We start from the raw sequence: 21381 nt of genomic DNA, 5'->3' as shown, positions 1-21381 counted from the left end.
CTCAACTAGCATGTGAGAGATTCAGGATGCTTTGGAGAAAAACTTCTAAGGAAGCAACATAACCAACACAGCTTTAATTGTGGGATGCGCTTTTTGTGTGTGTATGTCACCCTGTCCTTAACATAGTAAGAAAAGAAATTCCTATATGCTCCAACGCTATGGAAGAGGAGCACCCTGTGAGGGCTCCATAGTGATTTAAAAAAGCATCCTCAGCTGTACAACATCAACAAAATCAAATACACAGTTTTTAGTATTTCACCATATCTACGAAAATACACAGCATAAAATAGCCATTTCATTACATACATTCAACAGAGTAACAGATTTCTAACTATTCCTGTCTCTGGGATACTATGGTCCAAAAGTCCATAAGCACACAAACACACATTTTTCTTTTGAAAATAAAACCCACACAAAACATTTTCTAAAAGATAAAATTAGGGAAGATACTTACACATACATTTAGCAATTATTCTCGTGTTTGCGACATCATATCCCCCATAAAACATTACACATACATATATACATTTAAATTTTTTCTTGATGATTTGAATTTGTTTTATCTTCCGCTCGTTGAGGACGTTTGGGGGTCAGACATTATTTCCAAGCACACTCAATTATTCTGTTTGTAAACTAATAAGCATAATATCATGACAGCATGGAAAGCAGAGTAAAAAAAAACTGAAAAAAAGAAAAAGAACAAGTGACCTTGTTGCTCTCTCTAGCAGCTATTTATTGCAAAGTTCATGCCTAAATGGTTCTTATGCAGAGAACAGGTGACCAGCGAGCAAATAGGTTGGCTAGCATGTTCCCTCTGTCCCGTCCTCACATTGGTCGATGTTTGCCTATGGGTTTTTTAATGTATTCATGTCTGAAAAGTGAATTTGATATGACACATGATAATCTATGAAAATGTTAATCAATACAAATAGTTTAAGCTGTCATCAAATGCACTTCTTTAGTCAATACTCATATTGCCGAAAACAATGTCACTGTCACCAGGACTTAATTTGCACAGCACTTAAATATTGGACTCTGTGCATCAATGCACTCCTCTTCAAATACTGTAGGTAAACACATTTTCTCCCTATTTAAGGCTGAAGCACTCAGCACACATTTAGTTGAGCCGAATCTTCCCCTTTGAATACCTTGATAGGTCCACTGGAGGGCAAAATTAATACTTAATTGAATCTCACAGTCATCAAAATAATCAATACTTTTTTATTATTTATTCTTTACAGTCTGTTGACTGTTTCAAACCTCTGAGGGAATGGTGGAAAGGATTCATGGCTTTGAAACACTGTCATTTAACAAGGTAATTTTCAGTGGGGCATTAGGGGTTGTGAAACATATAATAAAACAAAAATGGTGGCTTATAATGGGAAGAAAGAAAAGAATTATATTTCTGCCATCTAACAAAACAGGATAAATAAAAAAAGCAAGTGCGAGCAGGAGAGGGAGAAAGGAGGGGGAGAGGGAGAGAAAGACTGGCTTTTGAAGGGTTTTATCATATCAAGAGCAGAGCTGAGCTTTCATAATGCTGACATTTCTCATTCTGACAATCCTAAACAAGTGGAAAGGATGAGATCGCAGATATCATCTTTCATCACATTCCCCAGCTTAAGAACCAACATGACAGCTTCTCTCCCCTTTACACTGTTAATTACTAAATAAAATACTGCTCTCTGTCAGCATTAGATTATTGCAGATAGCAACCACAAACATTACACCGTTGTTTTGTTTTGCCTTTTTTTTAAAACCAGTGATACCTGCCTTGAACTCTTCAGAAAATAAATTAGGCTTGTGTCTACATATTGTAAATATATGAAACATAATCAATTTAATCAATGTGGTCAATCCATGTTATTGTCAGGCTAAATTGCTGGTGATTTATTAACATTTCGTTTACTGTATTTATTAGGCAGCAACAATCTGAACATTTCTTAGATGTTTCTGGAGAGGAAACAGAAGTCAACAGATTTCTTCTGCAGACACTGTAAAAAAACTCTGACTTGTTTTCCCTCATACTCATACTGCACTGTGGACAGTCATTTACTGAGGCAGAAACATATGTGTGTTTACTTTCATATACTAAATAATGTATTTTAGCAGATTTTGCACTTAAAGGTCATTGTGAACACAAACAGCACTGTTTCGAAGTCTGTGCTGCTGCTCTCAGTTTCAGCTATTCAAAACTAACATCAAGATTTGATACTAACCTCCATAACAATTGTGAATCCAGAAAAAATTTGACCCTTTTCATCAAAGTAGTTTGGGGAGGGAACTAATCCTGTCTGCACAGCTATACTCCTAATCTGAGGACTAACAGAAATTTAATAGTGGATGCTTACATCAGTAGGATTCTAGATTAAGTCTAAGTTGCCAAATTCTGAAGTTGAATATACAAAAAATGGAAGGAATAAAAATGTAGGAAATATGACAGCACTGGGAGAAACTTCAACCCTTAGATATACAGCAACTTCAGTGGGGCTAAGATTTTACTTGTTATATATATCAATAATTTGGCTTCATCTGGAGTACTTTGTTCAGTTCTACTTAGCCCATCTCAGAAAGATACATCAGAAAAAGGTGCAGTAAGATTGATAAACTGATGGAAAAGATTGTGAGTGTTTACAGAAAAGTGTGACTAAGAACGAGCATGGTCAAAGGATAAAAGATGGCAGGGAGAAAATGTAGATCAGGAACTATTTACCCTACCTCATCTGAGGAGAAAAGGTGTCTCCACTGAAATGGGAAAAAGTCATAAATCTAATAAAAATAAATGATATTTTTCCAAAGAGTAAGTGGTGGCAAACCTATGGAACTTGCTACTGCAAGGTATCAGTGAGACCCACACCACAGTAAACATCAACATAGTCAGTCTTATGGCTGGGTAAACTCTTAGCAATGAATTTAAAAGAGCTTTGCAAACACAGAGGCAAGGACTATAAAAACTGAAATAACACAAACTGCTGCCGCCTCCCTCAAACAGTACCAGAACCTGTAGTTAACCCCCAGGGTAGCTCTCTCTGTCAGGTGGTAAATGAACAACAACTTTCTCTATAAGCAGACAGATTCGATACTGCCCAAATTTTTAGTCTCCATGAAGACTAAATAAATCGCTTAAATGATGGGTTAAGGGAAGGTTTGTTTCCTTGAAAAACTTACTTTAAAATGGACATTTTTAAACTTCAGGTTATCTCCAGACCTTCAATTGCTTTCTGTGCCTGTTCTGCAGTGAATTATGCATGATTAAAAACTATTGCTTTGATAAAACATAATAAATTGTAATTCCAGTGTACAGCAAGTGGCCTAGTCTGCAAATTCCCTTGGTGAACAGAGGGATTGTTCCTATATTTCCCAATGGCCTCCCCAGAAAAAAATCCTAGAGTAATTACTATGACTGCTTCAAGCCCAGCAGTCTTCTCCTCCTCTTCTGCCCTCCTACAAGTCCATTCCAGAGAGGACCCACAACATTGGAGTGGACATATTGAGGCAAGGAATTGCGTACACATCTTTTGTGGCTAATACTGTCAGGATCTGTTCTCCTGCACTAGATGCCTGTGGGCTTGATGCTCAGCATTTGCTTTTTGGAAGGTGTTATGGGTCAGATTACACTTTGCACTGTAACACAGGTCCTTCCACCGACTGACAGCCACACAAAAGTTTAAGCTTTTCATATGCAAAGTGGAAAAGTCTAAGAATGCATAAAACCAGCAAGATGAACTTTGTAAAAAGGGTTAATATGCTTTAAGAGGCATGGGAACATAACAGGGATATAATCCTTAAGAATTTCAAAGTTCTAGTTATGAGAGAACTAAGGAATTGCAATCCCCTTATTCAAATATACCTGTATATATACCAGACACGTACTGACAAATTTTGCACACATCCCTTGCAGATACTCATATAAGTTGTCATCTATTTCTTGTCCAACTAGTCTGGTATTTCCAGACTTGCCTGTTTTCTATGAGATTTCCCTGACAGCTTTGTGCTGCAAGTGGTCCTCCCTGCTGTGTATCTCCCTTAAGGGTGGCTTATACCTTCTGTAATTCAGTTACAGTATCTGCTACACTACTGCTCAGCTCTACCACTACCTTGTGACTTAAACTGGCTGTTGGGCTTAATTTAATAGTAAAAATCATGTAGATTTGCAAATGCAAATTACAGTTCTAGTAACACACCCTCTTTTAAAAGCCAAAAACTTTTACTTTTTTCTTATCTGCAGCGCTGTAGGAAGTACAGGAGAACATTTACGACCATGTTAAAAGCTTTGCCTTTGCACTTTAAGGGTAAAGGTGCAGTTTCTAAGCAAAACTATTTAGTAATCAAAGAGCTCTTAAAGGAAACTGTATGGGTTTTGTGTCAAATATGCCCTAGGCAGAAGCCTAAAAATAAGAGAACGAATTACTTTTTTCCTTAATGCAGGATTTGGGTGATAATAGAGCTTTATAATATACTGATTTAGCCACTGGTCTAAATTTTGTACTTACTGCACCATAAACATTGTTGCTCTGAATGTAATTACTTTTTAAATTTTAGTTCAGAGAAAAAGTAAAATCCTCTGGTTTGCTTTTTATTTTGCCCTTAGTTTGAAGTTACTTTACATGGACTTTTTTTTTTCCTAGCTTAGAAGTACCTGAAATCAATTTTCTCATTTTCTTCAAAATATGAAATAAATCCTGTTTCTTCCCTTCCTCCCATGTCCCTCCCTCCCCTCCCACACCCCAATCCCAATCTTGTGCAAACTTCTGTTTGGGACATACACAATGAATTTTTTTGAGAGCAAACACAAAAATTCTAATAAACATAAAATTTACAGTGTTCTAATGACATTATTCTAACGACTACAGTGAAAAATTATTCAAATTGTAGCTTTATGATTTTTTTAATCAAGATAGAGCACAATCATAAACTTATGTAAAGTCATTCTAATGTGTAACTTAGCTATATTTTTGAGTGAGGAATGCATTAAAAACACTCTACTGGGAAAGGATTGGATTTATTTTTTTTTTCAAATGCCAGCAAAATTTAGGATTACATTCCCTCTTGGTCCTCTTATGAAATAGTCCTTCTTCCTTCATTTTATTGCTTCTAGAAGTATTAATTTTTTTTCCATAAATATTTCTCACAGACAATCTTCTTTGATTCTTTCTTCTTTAAACATTGTCTTATCTGCTGTCACTAATGTGCTGATATTTGCGTTCTAATCTATCTGCAGTCTGGTTTATGCAAACTACTTTAAATCAGCATTTCATCCCTTGCTAGCCTCTGACCATTGCTACCTGCTGGCTGTCCCTTGCTTAGAAAAGTTACAGAGAAAAATCTGATCATTTTCTTCACAGCCACATCTTTAGATGGATGTTTATAAGCAAAACAAACAAAGCTGCTGATACATGATCACTAAACTCCCTTCACTACTTTGATCTTGAACTTCTATTTACTGCATTACATATTTGCTTCTCTTACTCATATTACTCATATTTAGCTTACTATAATCTTCTGTATTGCCTCTCCATCTTAGAGCAAAAAGCTGATATATCCCCAGCTCATCTCACTCAATATGAATATTATCACCCAAAAAAGTCTCCACTTTTCTTCAGCTAGAATAGTATTTGTTCTCCTCATTAAAATCTCTGTTGCAGAAAAAGAAAGTTCTTTTCTTCTCCCTTTTCTCAATAATAGAGTGATTTTGGGCATTTTATTTTTCCAGTGATACTCATCTTTACATATATTGTCCAAGTTGCAGTTATCAAGGAACAATTTCTAGTTAAAAATAACATAGCTCCTTAACTAACCAGTGCTTAATTATACTCATTTTATTAATAGTACTGAACTATAATTAACAATTTAATTTGGAAAGTTAGAGAAAATATCACTGTTCAGGGTGTTTTCTTTCACTCAAGTATTCTTCTCAGGTTAAGCAGCAATGTTAGGATGGTCTCCTTCATTTATTTACTTAATTTTAAGTTCTCTGGAAATTGAAATGGTTAGTGGTAGAATAACACAGATTCTGGCAGGAAAAAAGAGTTTTCTGAAACTCATGGAGCTTTTAATTGTTGTTTTAGAAATCTTAAAATTGAATTAACTTTATTTCTTTGTTAAACTAAATTTTAATTGGCAATGTCCCTTGAATTGCTACCTCTTGAGATTGAGGTACTACAATGTGTTTTCAAATCATACAAAAACATCCCTCATTAAACCTATTTTTCACCCTATTTAACTCTTTTCCCTAATGAAATTGTTGCACTTATTTCTTACGCCTGTTAAGAGCAAGCTGAAAGGTTAGCAAGAGAAGTTCTAGTCAATTTGCTAGTCAATCTAGCTAGAGGCTGCAGGATGGGAATAGACACACAGCAGCTCCATGTTAGTAGATAGCTAGGTTACCATTTATTTTAAAATCAGTATGTGTTTATTGCTCTAAAGGTACCCCAGCAGTCATGCTGCAATCTTCAAACAGGAAAGAAAGGTAAAGGATGCTGGTTTCCCCATAGAAAAAGTGAGGAGTAGTAATTCATTGTAGAGGACTGCTCCATCTCTGATTCAGAAAAGCCATTTCTGGATCCTGCTGGGAAAGAAATGCTTGCATGTATGAATCCATATTTTGTGTTTTTCCTGACCCATGTGACACTAATGCCAGAGTACATACAGCATAGAAGCTTTACTCTAAATGTTGCTTTCAACTCCTAGAGTTGACTTTAATGCTTCTGATACAGCTATTAATCTGATTTAAGAATCATGTTGCTCTTCTTGTTACAAATAATTTCATCATCGGAGTTTTGTATGAAGGGTGAAGCTATTCAAAACTTTTTTAATTAGATAACAAGAATTTTAATTTTGGCCTTGGCCCAATTATAGTAATTCCCCATTTAAATTACGTACTGCCTTACTGGAAAGGAGCTTTTTTATCTGTGGACATGTAGCAGAAGCTTGTATGGATACACAGGTCGAGAGCCAGAGAAGCTACTATTCTGGAAGCTACCACACTCCTCCTATTTCTACCTAGTAGAAATAACAAGTCTAGAGAGTGGTGAGAGAAAGCAGGTTTCTCCTAGTTAAAGATTCTTGGAGTCACACAAAACTTGATCCATTTTTGAGAAAGCAGAAGATCAGGCCTTACAGATCAGGATAGGACAAAGGCAGAATAGGCATTTTTGACTGGGACCAACATAGTTGAATAAGCCTTCAATAGACCTTCCCTCTCATTTCATAGAATCATTTAGATTGAAAAAGACCTTTAAGATCATCAAATCAAAGAGATTTCCTACTCTTCTGCTATCTGATTTCCTGAAAGAAAGAGGTGATGTAGGAGAACAATTAAATCCGAAATTAGATGATGGTTCCTATCAGGAGTAAGACTTTGACACATTTTCTTCATAGAGTAATAGATGATTCCCAATGCTCTGTCAGTTCTATTCTGCAAGGAGCCATGTCAAACATAAGAAAATATCCAGAAAATGTTAAGTCTCTAAGAATAACTAAAATTTATAAATAACTGTGGGGCCAACTTACCAGAAGACTTGAAAAAAATTTCATTATGAAGAGGAAAGCATTGTCTTCCATTACAAAGAGGAAAGCATTGCAGAAGAAAATACCATTCTACTCTAACGTAATACATTACCTGTCTAAAGGATCCTTGCTTTTAAAAAAAAAAAAAAAAAAAAACAACAACAAAAAACCCCTTCTTGTTCACTGCGAAAATTATTTCACATGGAGTTGTTTGGGGTGGTTCATGTTATCTCCACACAAGCCACCTAAAGGAGACATGATCATATTTACCAAATCACTGCAGTGTCATCGCAAGTGCTCTTTCACAAGCCTGCCAGTTTCATACCTCGTCTTTTTTCTTGTTTAGTATTTGCTCAATTTCTATTTTGAAGGGGCCTTAAACACAAGGCCTCCCTTTCCAGATGATTTTGCTACATGTGTTAAAAAATCCTTCAGGAACCTACAGTATCCCCTTATCAGCATAATCCTTCTGCTCTCCATGATAAGAAGAGGCCATAAACAGCCTCTTTGGATCTAACAAATACAGTAAAATACTCCATGGGATACTCTGAATTAGTCTTTCTTAGGTGAAAGTTTGCTTATCAGGATTTCCACCACAAAGCATTCAAGTGATAATAATTTGACCTAATTAGAAATTACAATGGTGTTATATGAAGTTTCTCTGTATTTTCATTTGTCGGACTTTAACACTAGAAATTACTTTGAGTGAAAAAATATCAAAGCCAGAATTCAGCTAGAGTTGCTTTCTCTCACAAATCAGCACATCCAGAACCACACCAAAACCAAACTTACAACAAATTTTGAATTTTGATCATGTGTGAGAGAGAAACTTGACCAGGCTGCATAGGAGGGACTCATAGAAGTTGAAATAAGCACTCCTTTTAGTTAAACAAAACCTTGATTTTACATAACATGTCAGGACTTGCATGATGTAAAACAGAGAAACCATTAACTTGAATTTTTGAAAATTAGAGCATAGGTTAAACAATAACCTAGCTCAGCAGTTAATTCAATACTACATTTGGTCTAGGAAAACCCAAATCAAGATCTACCTGTAGCTAGCTATGGACTCAGCCGTATTAGGAAAGTCACTTTCTGTTTCAGGATGGATCTTTCCTAGCTCTCAGCAGAAATTCCATCAAAGACACACAATGTAACACTTTCAAAAGAAAATTTGTTGCAACAGGGACAAAATCTTCATACTGCAATGAAGCAACATTTACTAGTGAAAACTTTTCTTTTTCTGAAGATTTTTAAAGTAATTCTAATCTAATTCCAGCTTCATCCAACTCCTGGATTGAAAGCCAGTTTTAAGAACAATTATAATCTATAATATAATACACAGTCAGAACTTAGACCAGTTTGGAAATTCAGTATCTATTTTTTGTGAATGTTTTAAAATCCTTTAAAAATAATAAACAAATAATAAACAAATCCACAAAGCAAGTCATGATTTCACCAGAATATCACAATCAAAAATTGCTGAAAAATCTTCAATATAAAATTTTTCTTTTTCAGCTTGAAGCAACAGAGAAAGTCTGACTTGAGTTCTTCTTCCTAGACAAGGCTGAAGGCTTCCCAAATCTGAATCCAAACTTAGAGACAGCTCAACCTTGATTTTTTATATTATGTGGTTAACAAGTTAGTTAGCTCTTCATGGTGCTTCCCTTAATACAGCATACCTGAATTTTAGTGACAAGTATGGGAAATTAATTATCTCCTGGCATTTCTACCAATATCATACTTTCTAGGGGAGGACCCTCAGATTTTCTTTTATCTACTCTATACATAGAATAAAAAAGCAATAATGTCTATCTATAGAAGAACCTAAAAGCTTCACCTGATCTGAGCCTCACAGACTAAAACGTTCTTTTCTTTTTCTGGATACTGGAAGAAGCATTGCCATAAAATGTGCAGCTTCCAGGTAAAGACTAAGAATCCCAAAAAATTTTCCTATCATTCTTCTTTGTGGAGATCATCTGACAGCAAAACCTGCTGCTACAACTGCTAAACATACTTAATAATGCCACAAATACTGCAGATCAATAATGCAATGCTTTTTATATTTCCCAAGCCTTTCTCATTGATGAATGAGTGCAATTGTTTTTTTAATCATTACAAAGGATCTTCGGGGTTACTTTTCTTCACACCAGGTCTTCATCAACACCCGAGTACCACATCTTTCTTTTCATGTTGTAGATCACAATGTAGTAATTTCTAATTAAATGTATTCCAAATTCAACATGCCTTTAATTGTCACAGCACTTCATATTTCTAATGCAATTTGTATACAGACTTGGTTTTCTTTAAAAGCCTGAAGCTCAAAGGATGCTTCACCTTTTTGTCAATGGTCTTAATCTGCTGGAAGTTGCAGGTATGCTTGTAAACTCCCCATGTTTCATTCACACACCACACACAGTAACAGTATTATGTGCTGTACATATGGGAGGGCCACTTCAATATAAAGCAGTTTTTCTGTTTAATGCCTTAAAACAGGAAAACAGCAGAACATTTACCAATCATTTTTGCAGCAATTACAGTAACTGGATTATCTATAAACAATAAATGAAGCATTTCTCAAATCTGCTAAGATATTCCTACATGAAAAATTCTGTCCTTTGGCTGGGGGATTTGGAAAAGGGGGATTGTTCATTTTTTTAACAAAAAAATCTGCCATTAATTCAGTTGATCAGAGCATGGTGCTGATAACCTCAAGGTCGTGGGTTCAATTGCCACACAGGCCATTTGCTTAAGAGTTGGACTCAATCCTTGTGCGTCCCTTCCAACTCTGAATATTCAGTGATTCTGGGATTTGGCATTGGCCCCTTATCATTTCTTAAGGAAAATCCTTCAAAACAGACAATATTTTTAGGAAGAAAAATCAGATCAGAGAGTAAAACAAAACATAGAACTAGGGCAACACTTTATTGTTTATGTCTGCTTTTCGCAGACTGGCCAGTATCACTGCACTGCTCAGTTTCACCCTTAAAGAGTAACTATCACTGCTCTGCTCAGAGAGCACAATCACAAGTGCTGCTGATTCCCTTCTGCTTCAATAGGAGAAAAACGTTTCCAAAGATCCTGCTATTGTTTATCACATACATATCTAAGGTATGTACGTATATGTATGTATATATTACATATATAAAAATGTTTTTAGCAGTCCTGATTCATTCCCAGTGAAGTTATTTGGTAACTCTAAATGTAGTTTAGCTGTTTCAAAAAAAACATAGTTCGACATAAACTATCTTATCATATTATTTGGCTCAAATTACTCTTTTAACTTTAACAAACTTTATATTATGTTATGTTTTAGAAAACAACTAATAAATGTAGTTTCAAATTATCAATATTATTTAGAGATATGGCATAAATATCAGAATCTTTTGTATGTACAACCCATGCACAAATATGCACACCATTACAAATTCTGGGTTTGATAACATTAGCATTCCAAAAATTAATATTAAAAATATTAATAATAACTTCAGAGTGATTGAAAATATAAAAATAAAGCAATAAATGCAGAATATGAGTTTTGATCATAACCTCACATTATTTCTTAATTATAAATTATTTTCATGTGCCAGTCCAAATGGAAATTGTGTGTTTGGCATATATATTTGAAAAAAGCACCTTTGTTTTTTAATTTAAGGAGAAGTTAATTCCTATGTCCATATTTATCATTAGTTTTCTGAACCTAGGAACTACACATATTTACAGTTTGTGTATGAAAAGTGAAAGAGCCGCTTGGGTTTCCTGCAGCAAGCCTCAGTATACTAGTACAGCTATGGGATCATACAGTATTTTAGTCCTTTTTTAACAAAAAATAGCCTTTCCCTTGTAGGAGAGGATGATTACCACCAGGTGGTTATAACAGCAGGGCTGGCGCCTTGGAAGCTCAGTTTTGCCACTGAACTTCTATGCATTGCTGGCCAAGTCACCTAATCCCTATAGACTGTTTAACCAATTTGCGGAGGGAACAGGGCAAAGGTGTCTATTTTGACTTTTAAGCCTCTCTGTGAAAATGTGCAAAGTAATCTACCCTACCCCCACAGAGCCTCTACTGAAGGCTTGATCTATGCTTTTCTAAGGTTTAATAATATCTAACTTAAAGTTTCATAAAAACTAACTTTCCTCAAGTAATACTCACGAAATTTATTTATATTTACTGCTAGGACAATTTCCATTGTATTTAAGTTGCCCATTAATAATTTTATCCAATTACTTTCATTTATTCCTTTTGTTAACCTACTCCTTTAATGATTTATCTGCTTTCAATATCCACAGATATTCATTTTCTCATATGTTGAGCAAATAATCAAGCTATGCATACTTAACCAATTTATTCCTTACAGCAAGAAAAATCCGTCTCTCATTTCTTAGCCTGACAGCACTTCTGATGCATTTCACAGAGCTGCTGTAGGTCTTGATTGCACCTGGCAAACCCAACACTGGGACAATTTCAAAGAGTCTTCTAGGAGCAAAAGATGCTTTCCCCGTGCTCTGTTGCTACTCACACTGGTACAGCACATGCCCTCCATACTCCCAGCCTGTGGACCTCAGAAAGAATTAGGAAAGCAGATCTTCATTACAGAGAAGGAAGGCAGGAAAGTAAAACACTGTAAAACAGGAATGGAGCAGAGCTCATGTCTGCTGGTATCAGACCCCATCTGTGTTACTTTTTTTTCCTAGCACTTCTGTTTCCTCAATAATATTCCCTTTCCAAGCAGTTATCAATGGGACATTCAAAACAACTGTCCTTAAAGTCCCAGTAGATAGTTCTTAGGTTCTTAGGGCTGGCTGATTGGAGATTCTTTTAACCTACCAAGATTTTCCTCCAACACATTTATTCCTCCTTGTGGTTACAGTAGTTGCTCCTTCTTGAAGATTTGCAGTTTTCCTGAGTTGACCACGGCTAGCAGACAAGCATCCACACAAATGCTCACTCCCTCCCTTCTCCCACAGAATGAGGAGAAAACAAATAGAGAGAGAGATGACTTGTGGATCAATATAAAGACAGTTTGACAAGGGAAGCATAAGATGCATGTGCAAGCAAAACAAAATAAGGAATTTTTAGCACTACTTCCCATTAACAAGCAGATATTCAGCCAGTTCCAGGACGGTGGGGCCTCAGTATGCATAACAGCTACATGAGAAGACTAACACCATAACTACAAACAACCCACTTCCTCCTTCTTTCTCCCAGCTTTTAATGCTGAATACTATATCACATGTATGGAGTGTCCCTTCAGTCAGTTGTCGGCAGACATCCTGACAGTGTCATAGAATCATAGAATGATTTGGGTTTGAAGGGTTGTTAAAGATCATCTAGACCAGGTTGCTCAGAGCTCCATCCAACCAGGCCTTAAACATTTCCAGGGATGGGGCATCCACAACTTCTCTGGGCAACCTGTTCCAGTGCCTCACCACCCTCACAGTGAAGAATTTTTTCCTATCCTCTAATCTAAACCTACTTTCTTTCAGTTTGAAGCCAATTTCCCTTGTTCTGTCAGTACATGCTCTTGTAGGTCTCTCCAGAGAGACTTTACAGAGAGATGGTCCTCTCCCAAATTCTTGCCCACCTCTAGCATACACGCTGTGCAGGCGCTGTTCTATGATAGCCAAAACGCTGGGGCGTCATCAGTACAGTTTCAGTCACAAATCCAAAACACAGCACCATACGTACCGGTATGAAGCAAGTTATCTCCAGCCAGCTAGCCCCAGTACAATAATTCAGGTCTACAACTTCAGAAAATAAGTGGAGCACCCACACATCTGTGACATTCCTTGAGTTCCCTTTTCATGCAGACAGGCAGCTCTGCTCAACTCACAGGCCTGATGGTCCCAGCTCATGTGCTTCTTCTGGATTCAAACATGGGCTCCTTTTCATTATCTGACTCCAACCTAACACATTACCCTGAAGAGTACTGAACAGAAATCTTGGCAAAATAAAAGCATGAGCAAAGAGACTTAGGCAAACACCAAATAAATAAAATTGGCCACAGGTGAGGTAAGTAAAACCAATGACTTAAACTATCCTCTTTTTTGGTCTTTTTTTTTTTCTTTTCTTTTGCATTTTAGACAAAATTCTTATTCATATGTTAAGATTAGCCTTCTCATTTAATTTTACCCACATTTACTTAATCCATTTATTTGCTGGATTATTTAAGTATTTCTCAGTACTACAGTATCTTGATGCTTAATCACATACCTTGATATCTGTGATTTCATGCAACCTAGAGCATCCTCAGAATTCATGTGAATATTAAAATGTTCTCATTGGCCATAAAATCAAGTGATTACTTCAATGTGACACTTTATATAAGCTTACTATCATGCCTTCACTTTAAACATTGTAAGTCAATGAAATTATATTGTAGACATTGATAACACATACAGTTTTGCCTGTTTGATATCCCATTACTGCAATAGCAGCAGCAACGGTTCCAGAAAAGGTGCTTTCTTCCTCATAAGAATGTGCTACCAATTTTGCACTCACAAGTAGGGCATCTTTATAAGGAGCACAGTAATGCCACTTAAATGACTATCACAATGTATTTGCTTGTTTCCAAGAGAATGTAAAGTAATACAGCCACAGACCTACATATAGAATTATTAGTAAAAGATGACTAGCAGCTACTACACAGAATCAAAACACTTCTACAAAAAATTGATTTATCTGTGCAGTCCAAATAGCAAAAACACTAAACATTCTGAGACTAGATGCTTAGCTAGGATATGAGATCAGTTTTGTAGCACCAAGATATGCACACAGATATTCCCTATGTACCCTGCCAAAGTCTAGCAGAAAAGAGAAACTGTAACCTCTACATAAGTAATACAATTTGTACAGTTCTACCAGCAGTTTCGAACTTCCCTCTTCTGACAGTCTTTCAGCTTCAAATCCCAACACACCCAATGAAATTTCTATTGGGCTCAAAACAACCTCTTCCTGTGGGAAGCCTAGACATTCATAAATGTTGAACTCTGAAGGGGGGGGGGAAGAGAAGGGGAAGGGAAATAATCCCAGTTCTAGAGGACTATAACCATTAAACACAGAATATCCATTTCATTATATTCTAAGGCCAAGTTTTATGTATAACAGAAGTTAATAAAATAAGGAAAAATCTAAAGCTACAGTAATCAGAAAAAAAGATGGACTCCTTTTCAGCTTTCTACGGTCATATATTCAATGTGCAGAAACATTGCATTCTGTTCCATGCATCAGTTAAAGAAAAGCTACCAAGAGGCCATGCTATAACCCACTTAGATTAACCAGCAACTCACCAGGGATCAGGGTGCATTCACATGAATTGCATGCTTAAGTAGCAATTCCCTGGACTTTATCACATCAAAATCTGCCTTATCTAATAGTTTAAAGTACTTATGATTTCAGAAGTCTCATGTAGCCACATGCACAAACCTTTACACAGAGAACTGTTCCCAATTCTACATCACTCCTTGACCAGTCTGATTCCTGCAGAGTGACTGAGTAATAATAGGAGGCGGACAGACAATCTAACAGCACAAACAGTTGAACAAATTACTGGGCTTGTTTTCTGAATAAAAGTTCTAGCTGCAGACTTCCACAATTTTTTATTCTGTTTTTACAAACATCAGAAAAGAAAAAAAATAGTGAATAAATGTGCACGTATGAAGAGAAATTGTTAAATAAAAATGCATTAGTTTCCACCTTTCTCTCACAACAACTACCACAGGTAAAGGTAAATCTTTCAAAAGACACACATTTCCTTTGATATCAAAGTGATCTTGAAGACCACAGACAAAGAAGATGGCACAGAGAAGTGACAACACAAATGAACACTTACACTGGGCTTCAAATCCCAATTTTTAGGGGTCACTCCATGTGACTCATGTTACTCCATCTATAGGATTTCTTTCTCCTAGATTACCTAGTGTCTGCACACAACCTTAAGGTTCTTTAAAGAAAAGATGACAACACGCTGAAAAGCACTAACAGAAGCCCAACCAGATATGTTGAATTTATTGTGACAGAGTAACTGAACTGCTGTGATGAAAACAAAGCCATATTTGCGCTGCGGTTAAATTAGGGCTTTAACATATGATAGTCATTTATCTATATCTGAAGGGTATAAACTGGTCCTTTGAGCATGTAACCCTGGACTAACTATACATACTGGAATCAATGGGACCACTTACATGATCAGATTTTGTGGGGCTGGAACACAGCAGTGCAGGCAAATCACTCAAAGGTAACCACAGAGTAATGCAGGAGGAAAAGGATGAAAATGACATTGAAATGCATATAATAGGCATTGCGAGTGGTGTGAAAGAAACAGGAAAGCAAGTGCTTACATTACAACCTTATTCTGAACAGGCAAGTAGAAAAAGCATTTCTGTTTGTGACATTGAAAGATCTATTGGACAGAGAAATGTGTAACACAAGAGTGCACAATTGTGATATTTTCTAAGTTATATCACCAAAAGTCTTTCACCTCAACCTTGCCCTGAGTCAAAGAAATACTTTTTGCACTATTACCCAGTGAAAATTTTTAAAACACTGCACTGACAAAGAATATAAAAGTTAGACAACATATAGTTTCATGTTTATTTTCCTCTCCAAGAGTAATTCACAAGTTTTCTGGGTTTCTCTCTACATCTTGTCTTCACAGACTCAGCCTAGGATCTCACTATCGAAGGGGATTCCCTCCTGCCTCATATATTAACATCATTAATAAGTTATGACCTTGGTAACACCTGTTCTAATCCTTTTGCCTTCACTAGTGTTCTTCAAGAGTAATTCAGTGTTTCATTTAAGGCAATCAGATTGCAAAGGCCATCTAGAAAGTGGAGCACAGTTTATAACATTGTTGATGACAATGCACAGCAGAGTCCCGTTTAGTACCCCAGTCGGTGTCACAGATACAATAGTAGTAAAATCTGTCTTTGCTTAGTATTCCTGCTCTGCACCGGAATCATATAATGTTTACCCTGATATGATACTTTTAACAAAGAGCTATAATGTGCATAGATATTACCTAGAAAACAATTTCAACCTGGAGCACAATTACATAATTTCACAACAAAGTCCTATTTTTTGTCTCCCCGTACTGCTTCTAATCCCATTACTTTGGCTTGCAACATTTACTTGCAAGGAAAAAAACCAAACAAACCAGATACATTTTAAATACCAAAGAGAAAAACTTGGAGAAAATTTGTCAGACAATTCCCATTTGCAACTCACAAGGGCAAGGGAAAAAAGTATGTAGTCTGAAATTTTTCAGTTATGACTACTATGCCTTCATTATCTCTGTAGCTCAAGAAAACTTATTACCTACACTGAATATCTTTATATAATATGAAAATACTTAAAATTATAGCATTTAAGTCTATCAAAAGAAATAAACTGTGAGTAAATTACTTATAACTGAGTATAACTAGTCTGTGTGAGAGAAGTACCTACTTTACTTAGCAACTTTTGGAGAACATTCGGATCAGGCACTGTAATGACACCCAATGGAAAAGAAGCTCCTCAAAATGCTGAACAGCTGTAACCGATAACTCACTTGGAGAAAACGACAGAAAACCTGGAAAAAAAATGTAGATGAAAAGGAAGTTTTCTGTAGGTCTTCATCAGTGCATGGAGACTCCAGCCCTGAGGCTTCACATCTTATATCAAACTTTGAAAGCTCAAGGTAAAGGCAAACCACACTAACACTGTAAGAGAAGACGAGACAAATTTACCAGATACCCAGATACGTACTTCCTAAGACAAAGCTGGAGGAGCTTTGACCTGTTCACAGTGACTGTACTGCCATCCAGAGGTAGGCTGCAGCTCAAAACTATGTGAAGTCTTCTTGAATTGGCATGAAGCAAAGACCTCTCTTTAGCCCACATTGCAGACTCCGGTTCTCCGGGAGCCACACAAGTTATGTGGTGGTTCAATTCTACAAGGGCTTGAGGTTTATCCATTGTTCCAAGCATGGATTTGGGGCAGAAAAAACCTCCAAGCAGGTTTTTCTAGTTTAGTTTTTCAGAAGAGGGAGTTAACTCTGTACCAGCAGTCTCATTTTGGAGGACAGTTCAAGGCATGCACACAAAGATTTGTGGGAGAAAAGTATTGTTGGTCTAAAAAAACCAAACCAATCGATAGTATGGTAATAAGAGAGGGTGGCTTTTATAAAAGTGTTCAAGATAGTCTGAGTTTTTTTTGGACAGTAACCTGGAGAGACACGGATGTCTTACTGAGTCTAACCAAGAGATTTGATTAATGGAGAACTTCCCAGGAATAGTACTGGCATTCATACATTTCCTTTTCAGGATTCTGTGGTGAACATTTCAGTATATTAAGGGAAGAGAAAATGTGGAGGATGGCACCGCTCCCTTTTTGATATTCACTCAATGTTCAATAAGTTGAACATTCAACAAGTTGAACATTCAACAAGTAGAAGAAACTCAGAGATAAAATGTGAGAGACCATTTAGACCATAGGAGGTAACAGAAATAAGACAACATAAAGAAAGTGAACTGCTGTCCAGTTGTTGACTGCGGTCCAAAATCCTGACCTGTACAATACATTCTGTGTTTACATCTGGCACCGGTAAGTGAGGGCTGGCTATGTAGCTTATTTATCTAGATGAATACAAGTGCATTCTTACCCCTTGACCTAAACTGAGAATACTGTGACATTGCAATAAACATTTAGTGTTGAAATATGCAGTAAGGTATCTTACAGTTTTATATTAGAGATCAAAAATGCAAAGTTATTTAAGTATTTTCTTACCTTCTTAATATAGATTTGCATTCTTGCAGTTCTTAAAACTGACATTTTTAATTTAAAAGATAATAGGAGATGGAGTTTTGTCTGATGAAACAAACACAAGGCATAAAAGACATTCCCACTCCATGCAGTGCATTAGTTGCAATCATTGTATTCTGTAAAATGGAGGCTTGACATAAGATATCTATACTACTACCAATAGTTTACAGACTCTTAGTGTAAGTGGTGTATTAAGTTACTCAGATAGATAGAGCAAAGGGTATTGAATAATTATTTGGAATTTAAGCACCATAATACACATATACAATTACATCCTTTCCTCAGAAAGAAATCCCTTGTCTGCATGCCATCAGCACCAATGCCACTGGAGACTTTGGAAAGATGGAGAAAGAACTCACTCTGGATGAGGACAATCAATCAAAATCTTCTCTGGAACTACATCTGCTCTTATAAGAGAACAATAAGTGCTACCTGTTGATCTACAACAGTAGAATCATGAAGACAGCTACTGAAAATGATACATATATACATATTAACCACTGCACATGTGTATGTGTTTATTTAAACGTTATGCATTTATTTATTAATTCTAAATAAAACTGTTTGTTTTTATTAATGCATGACCGTACATAAGCTGATACTGACCAAGACCCTCTTACCACTCTGTTGACCTGAAATTCTGCAAAAGGAAGAAACAGAGAAGTGAAATATTAATGGAAAGTGGGATTTTCCTTGCAATTGCCTCAATAAATATGTCGTTCAGGGGAAAAAATAGGTCAAAAATAGAAAGCTTATATCTCCAATATCAAAGAAAAGAATGTTTGTGTCAAATCTATTGGAGAAATTGCTATGAATGGTTCATCTCTGTGAAAATATGAACCTTGTAATGCCGCTAAGATCAGTGAGACCTAGGATGGTATGTTGAATAAGAGCTGGCTGCAGAAGTTAAACATGTCCATGGGAAGATTTAATTTACCTGTCTATTTTGTGGTATTTTAAAATGGGTAGGAGAGTACAGGGTAAAAAAATTGCTTTTCATGATGGTTCATTAATTAGTATAAAAATGAAAGTGTATTAAACGTGACTATTTAGGTGAAGTCCTTATAAACAACATTCAATATTTTCCCAGCGTGCAAAATTTTCGTTTGAACTCATCAGTTTCCTCAGGTTTGGATGATTTGTATTTCTTTCCCTGTGGCCCATATGCTCCTGGCTGATGTATGCACAGTTCATCTTCAAACTTTTTCTAAAACATTCAGAAACATATGGTAAAATGAAATATACAGTACCTTTAAACCAGAGAACCAGGAAACCACCTTTTTATTAGCCTCATATGCAGGATCTGTTCAGGGAAACATGCACTAATTCATCAGCTAGTTCTGCAAAAATCTTCAAATAAAAACCTATTTATTTCCCTCTGCTCTGTATTCTGAAAGCAGGAATTTCACCATAAGCCTCAAAAATACTCTCAAGAGTGGACACTTGGGAACTTGACTCTGTTGGACGTGGTTGTAAAAACCAGCTGACCTCTTTGAGGAGGTCAAAAGAGGCTGCATATGCTTAACTCAGAAGAAGTACCCTAAAGGTCAGTAGTCATTATGTCCACTGCAAAACACGTAAATTAACTCTCAGTTGCTCTTCAGTGAGAATCATGCCAGGCTTGTGTCCAAAAAAGGTAGACACCTCAATATTGGCTAAAACAAGGTAGTAGTTCTACAAATCAACAACTGAATTTGTACATGCCATGGCTTATCATATTACCTTCATATGGTAACACAACAGCCAACACAAAGAAAGAGAAATACTGGATTTAGCTGTGTCCGGAGAAAAGCATTATAGATGTTGTGGTATTTTCTTTCTCCCCCTGCAACCCTTTTCCATATCACCTTCTAATTTGTTTTAGGTTACATAGACAATCTGGTGGCTCATTGTGCTACTGTTTGAGTTTTATATTATCTACCTGTAATTACTTACTCTTTTCATTAACTGCCAGAGAGCTGTTTTAAAATGGAACGTGCTTATTACAATGGGCTTTTATGGCAATATCTTCATAAAGTAAAATTCAACTAATACATTAACTTCTATGTTCCATCAAAAAAACTTAGCTGGAAAACGTTTAACACATCCTAGAATGCAACACTAAGAACCATTAAGAGAAGAAGTTGAGGTAGAGGATGTTTTTTTTTCACTTTTGAATGAGAATAATATAAATTGAAGTGTTCTTACCCAGGGCATAAATGGAAACACAAATAAATCACTTCAGGTGAACACAAATTCTGCTTGAATTGCAAATGACCCTTCTAGCAGAAATTAGATTGAGACAGAAGCTTAAGTTCTCTTCTGTACACCTACTCTTCTTTGGGGCATTTTTCAGATTCCGGCAAACAAATTTAGACCTGAACTGTAGAAAATCTATGATTTCTAATGCCCTTCTCACAAAACTTCAATTACTCTATGTTTAAGATGTTTAAATGAAAAAGCCGTCAAGGCCTTGGCTTCTTTCTTTGTTTAGGGATTGTTTGGGAATTGAGTTGATGGAATAATTTGATCTAATAACTGTCATCAAAAGGACATTTTTCATAATGGATTGAAGCATACAGTGGGCTGGGGCTGGGATTTCTGCTTCCCCCTTTCCTCCCTCATAGCCACTGGTGGACATTTACTTATGCAGTGATGTGGGATAAACAGTCCTTCAATATATGGCTACTTCAATTTGTGAAATGGAAGCTCAGAAAACACAGGATGCAATCTACTGAAAGAAGATGGTTGGGAGGGGTTGGGAGGGGAGAGGATTTAGCTATTTTCTCTTTTGCCTTTTAAAACTAAACAATCAGATCATTTAAATCCCAGATTTAAGTGGTTTTCTCAGTCACAAATACAGTTCAATAACTGACTTGCTTTGAAATTGAAAATGGTGTCAGGACCTACGTCTGTTTGGGTGGTGTAAATTTGGAACAACTCCATTGACTGCAAAGCAGTTAAAATCATATATATCGGTGAAAATGGCCTATAACATGCTTCAATTTCTTAACCATTTCAAGACAGAGATAAACTTCCTCCATATCAGTCAATTATTTGCTGTCGCCAGTGTTACAGCTATGTCAGAC

General features: G+C 36.3%; 1 protein-coding gene across 8 annotated transcripts in view; it reads right to left on the bottom strand.

Moving 5' to 3' along the window:
• Positions 1-21381, bottom strand: part of POU6F2 (POU class 6 homeobox 2) — a 351339-nt gene that overhangs the window by 255425 nt on the left and 74533 nt on the right. Inside the window, exon 1 of one of the 8 annotated variants that reach the window (XM_032679977.1) lies at positions 455-612. The exons of the other annotated variants lie outside the window; for them this stretch is intronic. The gene's annotated coding sequence lies outside the window, so the exon portion shown is untranslated. Of the gene's footprint in view, positions 1-454; positions 613-21381 lie in introns of those variants that run through there. 8 annotated transcript variants of the gene reach the window in all.

The sequence above is a fragment of the Chiroxiphia lanceolata genome, chromosome 1 (genome assembly GCF_009829145.1).
Source record: "Chiroxiphia lanceolata isolate bChiLan1 chromosome 1, bChiLan1.pri, whole genome shotgun sequence".
In the NCBI taxonomy this organism is placed as follows: Eukaryota; Metazoa; Chordata; class Aves; order Passeriformes; family Pipridae; genus Chiroxiphia; species Chiroxiphia lanceolata.
This window is presented reverse-complemented; position numbering and strand designations above follow the sequence as displayed.